Source organism: Arachis stenosperma, chromosome 1 (assembly GCF_014773155.1).
Source record: "Arachis stenosperma cultivar V10309 chromosome 1, arast.V10309.gnm1.PFL2, whole genome shotgun sequence".
Classification (NCBI taxonomy): domain Eukaryota; kingdom Viridiplantae; phylum Streptophyta; class Magnoliopsida; order Fabales; family Fabaceae; genus Arachis; species Arachis stenosperma.
In genome coordinates, this window is record NC_080377.1 from 16,393,093 (window position 1) to 16,400,964 (window position 7,872).

At 34.1% G+C, this 7,872-nt stretch overlaps 1 pseudogene; it reads left to right on the forward strand.

Annotated features, from left to right (window-relative positions):
- Positions 1 to 4,636: 4,636 nt before the first annotated feature.
- On the forward strand, positions 4,637 to 5,528 carry LOC130976088 (uncharacterized acetyltransferase At3g50280-like; annotated as a pseudogene).
- Positions 5,529 to 7,872: the final 2,344 nt, after the last annotated feature.

Here is a 7,872-nt window from a genome sequence, read left to right on the forward strand (position 1 = left end):
CAACAAAAGAAACACCATTTTGCCTAGTATATGGCTCTGACGCCATGATACCAGTGGAGATCTTCCAATCATCATTGTGAACTCAGTTGGCTGACCATACCACCGCAGAATCAAATTGGCATACCGACCTAGACCTCGTCGAAGAAATCAGATCCTCAACAGCAATCACACACCGAGCAATGCAATAGCATATAGCTCGGCGCTATAATCAGAAATCACACCCAAGATCCTTTCAAGTCAACGACTTGGTGCTAAGAAGAATAGAACAAGCTAGAAGACCATCAAACCATGACAAACTAGTAGCAAACTGGGAAGGTTCCTACCAAATCATACAAGTAATCAGCAATGGAGCTCACCGATTACAAACATTAGATGGTAATGATTTTCCTAACACTTGGAATGTATCTTCTTTAAAGTCATATTACAGTTAAAACTAGGGACATGCTAGTACACTTTTTCCTACTACCAAGATTTTTCCCACAATGGGTTTTACTTGGAGAGGTTTTAATGAGGCTAGCCTACCTGATCCTTTGAAATCAAAGGTTTACTAACAAATAAATTTCTTACTTCATCAAGTCAATATTTTTGCATTTCATTTATTTACTTGTAACCTATTTATACCACCAATCTTACTCTGACTCCGACCTTTCGGAAACTATCATTCAAACAAATGGCCGATCTTACTCTGACTTTGACCTTTCGGAAACTTTCATTCAAACAAATGGCATATCTTACTCTGAATCCGACCATTCGGAAACTATCAGTCAAAACAAACAATCGATCTAACCCCAAATCTGACTCCTCGGAATTAATGTCAAAACAGATTGCCGATAAATATTCGAAAACCGATTATTCAAAATCAATCACAAATACAGCCGATCTTTAAACAGAATCCGATTAAACCGAATATAATCTATCAAATTAACCCTATTACTTACCATCTAACTAATCTCGGCCTACTCGGCCTTCCCTTCACATCAACCAATATCCACCAAAATATTGGCACTTCACCATTCATACAAATTTACCTAACACTATGATAAATTTTACCCATATCAATCAATTTGGCTCCAAGCCACAGTAACAAACAAGATAACACTAGCTTATCATAATATTCTGTACTAATCATAACATGCACAACAGCATGTATTCAGAAGCATCGTAAGTTATTTTACTCCAAAAATAGTAGCAAAATAAAAAGTTACAAACACAAAAGCTCAACACAAGAGCAACATAGTTTACCAACAAAATTAATTATCCAAAAACACAGCAGAACCAAACCAAAAGCCTGTTGAACATTTTCATCTCCCTGCTCAGCAGTGCCATCATCCTCAACCATAACCCCGTCCTGCACTATCTTCCCTGGATCCATCTGAGAGAAGTCCATATCAGGAGCAAGAAACTTCACCTGAATATAAGCCCTTTCAAAACCTTCAATAAACAAATCCAAAATCTCCCCTTGTTTGTTCTTTTCAATCTCTTTCAACTGACTCGTTAACTCAATAACACGAGCACTCATACTGGAGAGATCGGCTTCCTTCTTCTTAAGGTCCTCCACTTCCTTCGAATAATTTTCCTTTGTCGGTAATAATTCCTTCTTTACCTCAGCCAGCTCCTCCTCAAACTCGGCAACCCTAGCTTTCTTCAACTCTTCCTTTAACTTCATATCAGACTTTTCATTCCCAGCTTTCAAATGATTCTTTTCTCGGCTACGCCCCAAACTGGCAAGCCGCAGACTAACAACCTAAAGCAAAACAACGATCATTAGCATCATCAACTATCAACAAGTTAAAGGAACCAACAAAATAGTAATTACCTGTATATATTGATCAATCGCCACATCCCCTACCTCGTCCGCCAAGACAACATCGGACGGGGTCTGATAGACTTCATCAGCAGTAACCATGAATGGATAATCCTTCCCTCAGAGAGAGGAACCCTCACTCTGCTCAACAAAATCATGCAACTTCTTCTGGTTATCATAAAATTTCTGAACCTCCTCTATCGGTACTTCTAGACCATCATCGGACTCTTCCAACAGATCCACAACATCAGCTTTCTTCCTTTTTAAAATAACCTTCTTTCTCTTCGGTTTTGGCTTATCAACCTCGCCAGTACCGACCTTATCCGCTTTCGACGTAGATCCTTCCTTATCAAGACCTTTACTCCTCACTCGAGCCCTCAGACTAGCAGCAGATGCACCTGGATATTTACCTCCTGAAAAGTAAACAAAACCAAAAATTGCTCACAAAACTCATATATGATACAACAACCAAATTGAAACCCTTGCCCAAATAATCTATAATAGCGGCCTTATTATCCTCCCACTGCAGTAGTTCATATACAGAAATCAACTCCTTACGCTCAACAACCTCAGTCAAGTATTCAATTACACACTCATTTCTTGCATTTATAATCTCCGGCACCAGAATACTCTGAGGCTCCGAACACCACCAGACAGAAAATTTCTCCCCAAAATGCTCATCCATATAAAAAGGAAACTCTCCCTCAACATTTCTAACCTTTACATACATTTTCTTAAAATTTTTAAAAGAGGATTTGTAAAGTTTGAAAACAACAAAACGGGGTGAACTATTCAAATTTACCCATCCCCCTTCCAAACCCCTTTTGCTTGAAATAATGAAAAGAATAACTCTACCGTCGGTTCCTCTTCCAGAAACTCCATTAGAATTTTAAAACTACGAAGGAATGCCCAACCATTAGGATGAAATTGGGAAGGTGCACAATTAAGCTGTTTCAACACCTGACACTTAAAATCCGTAAAGGGCAACTTCACCCTCAACTTCTCAAAAACACTGTTATACATATAGAAATACTCAAAATCCTCTCCTCTGTGAAAAATTCTGTCACCTGAAGAACAGGGCAGTAGCTCCACCCGAACCCCTGCACCTACCCTAACAATCTTACTACTATCAATCTCCTTCACAGCGTCCTCATCCAAGAACAACGACACACGATTCCTCACATCCTCATTAACCCAATCATAGGACCAATCAATTTTCTCTTTCTTCTCATTTTCAAAATCCATCAATAACCAACAAATAATGAAAGAGAAGAAGAAGAAAAACAGAAAATGAAAGAGAAGAAAAAGAAAAACAGAAAAATGTAGGAGGAAGAACACAGAGGTTAGAACATACCTCTCTTACTCATTTTCCTTCCAAACATCTCAGATAAACAAAAAGAAAGGGAGCCAAAGTGAAAACCTTCAGGATTCTAAGAGTGTTTTAATTAAACACACTTTACCACCTATTTCGATTCCACTGCCCTCAAATCAAATCAGTTACATAAAAAAGAGTGAACTACATTGGAACCACGCACGTGCATTTAATTCTGTCTCTCTGCCACTAAACATCATCATTTACCATCATTAACTATTTAATAAAGCACTTTGAACTGGGGGTTACAGGCCTCACCCAATTGGCTGAGTTACTCGGTCACTAAATAATCGATTTATGTTTCATTAATAAGCTCAACCTGCTTTATTAAACACATTTTCAGGCTAAAATTGGGGGCTATGATCTGACCATTACAAACACCAAGTCATAATTCGGCATCATGACTCATAACTCAGCCAAACAAAGAATAGATCGGCGTTACGCGTTATGAACCAAGCACAACGGCCCACATACTAGAATCAAAACATCAAACCAAACATCATCACCCATTAAGCCTTATTATTATTATTCAATTCAGATGATGAAACAGAAATATAACTGACTTGTTTCACTCCGCATATAAAGGTATAACATCTTCTCCTTAAACATACACATTGAATTCTCAATACTAACGTTTCGGAGTGCCTTTACAGGTACACTCCCCCTATTTCTTGCTCATGCTTTGCGCGATTAGACATCCCCTCAGAGTGAAGCTCGGACTTCCACAAAGCTTAAAGATCGGCACCAAAGATAACAACTCAGCGCCGACTCCCATAAACCGAGCTCCCCCTTCAGGTATCACAGAAGAACAATTTTAATTTGTTATTATTGCTTTTAGTATCATCTTACAAATTGGTTGCTAACAACTTTTTACTTTGTATAAATTAATTTTTAATAAAAAAATAACAAATTAGTTCACTATATTCAGCAAATAAAAAAATATAGAAGAACAATGTTTTCTTATAAACAACCTAAATAATATGTTAAAAAAATAATTTTAATTTTAAAGTTTAAATTTTAAATTAATTAAGTTTATTTATGTTAGTGAGTTTAGAATGTAATTCATTATTTACATCGTTCAAAATCACTGATATCTATCTAGCGGAATCGTTTCTTAGCTTCCTTGCCACAAAATTTTGGCTCTCCGATCCTACAAATATGACCTACCTCTGCCTGCTCTTTTAGCATATCATTCCCTTGAAGTCTCACCTCACTAACAGTAAAGCTCCCTCCATAAGATTTTTCCATGGCTGGAATCCCAATAATCACGGCGGCCAGTACAATCCAAGCACCTAGTTGCAGCAGGTCAGCTTAGAAAATCGATTTAACCCCATGGGAACCTGAACAACTCCCGGTCAAGATGAACCAAAAAGGCCTTCTTTATTATCACAAACCATCATCATCACAAATTCGGCATCTCAAACACTCCCTTTCCACCCCTCGCCGGCCGTCTCATCGCTATGGAAAGCGAAAACAACACCACCTATTGTCATATTCTCTGCCACAATAACGGATCCCTATCTCTTTGTCCATACCATAGCAGAGAACACAAGTGTTGATGATATTCTTCAACCCATGTATGTTCCTTCCATTATCAACTCCTCCTTTTTAACGAAGTTAGAAACTACAAGTAACGGAGCTAGTTGACGTCGTCTCATCGGCTTCACGATCAACCACGTGGTCGGCGACGGCGAGTCGTTATGGCACTTCCTCAATTCATGGTGCAAAATCTCACGTGGTTGTCATAAATTAATCCAAGTTCCTTTACTGGAACGATTTTTTCTCGTTACAATTAAACCTCCAATTCCAATACCAGTTCCCTCTCCATTCACAAAGGAGGAGAATCAATTACACAACTAACTCTACCTCAAATGAGAGTCTTCCATTTCACAAAAGAGAAAATAGCGCAACTTAAAGCAAAGGCTAATGCAGAGGCCAAAACACATAAAATATCATCACTGCAAGCGGTTTTAACTCACCTTTGGCTCTCTGTGATCCGCAACAAGAGGTTTCTTACGTAATGATAATAGGGCTTAGACGGAGGATTCTTCCGCCGTTACGTTGCCGGTTAATTATTTTGGAAACGCAATGCAGATTGGTGTGGTAAGGATGAAAGCAGTGGAACTACTTGAAGGTGGGATCGAAAAGGGAGCTGAGGAGATGAACAAGATGCTATGAGTCTCTGCTGAGACTCCGGTGTTGTTTCGACGAAGCGGCGCCACTGGTGGCAAGGCCTTGTCCACTGGAAGCTCACCAAGGTTCAATGTTTATGGCAATGACTTAGGTTGGGGAAAGCCTGTGGCGGTTAGGGCTGGATCGTATATGATTCATGGCAGGGAAGGACGAAGGTAGCATTGACATTCAAGTTTGTCTTCCTTATGAGTTATGAGATCTTGGAGGCCATGGGGAATGATCCTGAGTTCATGGATGCTGTTACTGTCGATTGATTTGAGGCTCAGGCAAAAAACTGCACGTCAATTATTCTTCAATTTGAACTTCAGATCAATGGATATGTTAAAACTTAAAAGTGTTGTGAAACGTTAAATATGAGAATTTTTTATTTTAATATTAAAAAGTGAATAGAATTTTACGTCAATGTTACAAAAAAAAATGGAATTTTACAGTGTTCTAAGCCTGTTTTTTACAAACACAATATCCAAAACACGTATTGCACACAAAGTCAGGTACAATCGACTTTACGTAAAGTTGATATTTGAGAGTGATTAGATAAAAATTTAGTCAAATCAGTCAAATCATCTAATGACTCTCAAATATCAACTTTACGTGAAATCGACTGTACCTGAATTTTCACGATTTACAATATAGAGTCTGTGTATTATAATTTAATATTGAAATAATATAATACACAATCTATATATTATTTTTATAAATTAAAAAAATTAATTTGGCAATCCATCCTCTACAAATTTTACAACTTCCAAAATTTTGTAAAATACTGTAGTTTCTAATATTAAAAAATTACCCACATTCTTATTTAATATCTAAAAAAATGAATCTAAATATGACATACCCGATTTATTATGCTTTTTCCATTTATTTATTCGGTAGTTCAGCAACTATGACTATTGTGCAGCGCATTATTAGCAAGCGACTAAAAGTTGCTCATTATTGATGCTAGAGGTAGAGCAGTAGAGGTGACAGAATTTATTGTTTCGAAAACATTTGATAATTAAAAAATTAAAAATATCATTCGTACACTAAAATCAGTTATTAAAATTAGTTATCAATATATTTATATACAGTGGCGAAGTTTGAAACGAAATTTTGGGGAGCCAGATAGAAGATAATTGTCAAGATGATTTTGATATGAATCTCATTTAAGATAAACTCATCTAACCTCATCTCTCGTGATTTGAGTAATATTGCCAAATTTAAAACCATTTTTCAGAGTATCATTCTAAAGAATTAAGGTCAAACTCATCAGATGTAACTCTTTAAACTTTTGAAGGTTGTATCTTACTTTCTTCGTGATTCATTAAAGTAGAAGAACTATCTACAAATGTTGATATTATAAAAGTTATATGTTTTTCTTTTTGAATATTAGCCTTCCTCTTAAAAAATGCATCATCAACTCTTTGATTTGTTATGACTATTTTATATAAAAATTTAAATATATATCCAGTAAAATATGTAAAAAAGAAATTAGAAGGACAAATATTAAAATTTATAATATTTATTGAATTTTTTATCAATTTATACACATACAATAATATCAATACTTATTGAATATTCTAATATTTTTTATCATATAAAAAATTAAATTAAATAAACGGTAAAATATAAAATAATATTAAATTACATAAATAAAAAATACCTAATTTTTTATATTTGAACTCAAAGGTAAATGGAGTGTTGCTTATTGAATAGAGAGCTGCGAAATGCGAATACACTCAATTCATTCCAAATCCAATATATTTTGAATGTTTAAAACTAAAAATTATTGTGCAATAAAAGCAAGAGATGAAGATTAAACTTTGGTATTTTAAGTCATAATAAAATATTTAAGCCAACTGAATTATTTTATTTTTTAAAAAAATATTACTAATTTTTTTAATAAAAGTTTGGGGGGGCCATGGCCACCCCTTGTCTGAACTAAGCTCCGCCACTGTTTATATATAAATATATATATATATAATTTAATTTATTTTTAATATATATTTATATTTTATTATATATTTTATACTAATAATTAATTTTAGTAACTAATTTTAATATACACATAATATAATTATTAAAAAACTAATAAAAAAATCAAAACTTACTATTTTTCGCTTTATTTAATGTAATATGTAATAAATAAATACTAAAGTAAGTTTAGGCTATTTGGATTCATTATTTTTTGTTTTCTTAGTATATTGTTATTATTTTTTTTATAATAATTAATTATTAATGTTTAAATGTGTAGACTAAAAATATGTTATTAGATTATTAAATTAAAAAAATTGGAATGATTTGGCTCTTTAGTATTTTTCTTATTTTTATTTCTATCAATTATTTTAGATGTATACTAAATTCAGCACTAAAATTAATTATTAGAATAGAATACACATTGAAATACAAAATATATGTAAAAATAAATTAACTTAAATGTATATATTTATATATAAATATATAATGATTAATTTTAATATTTAATTTTAATGTGTAAATAATATTTTTGTATTTTTACACATCA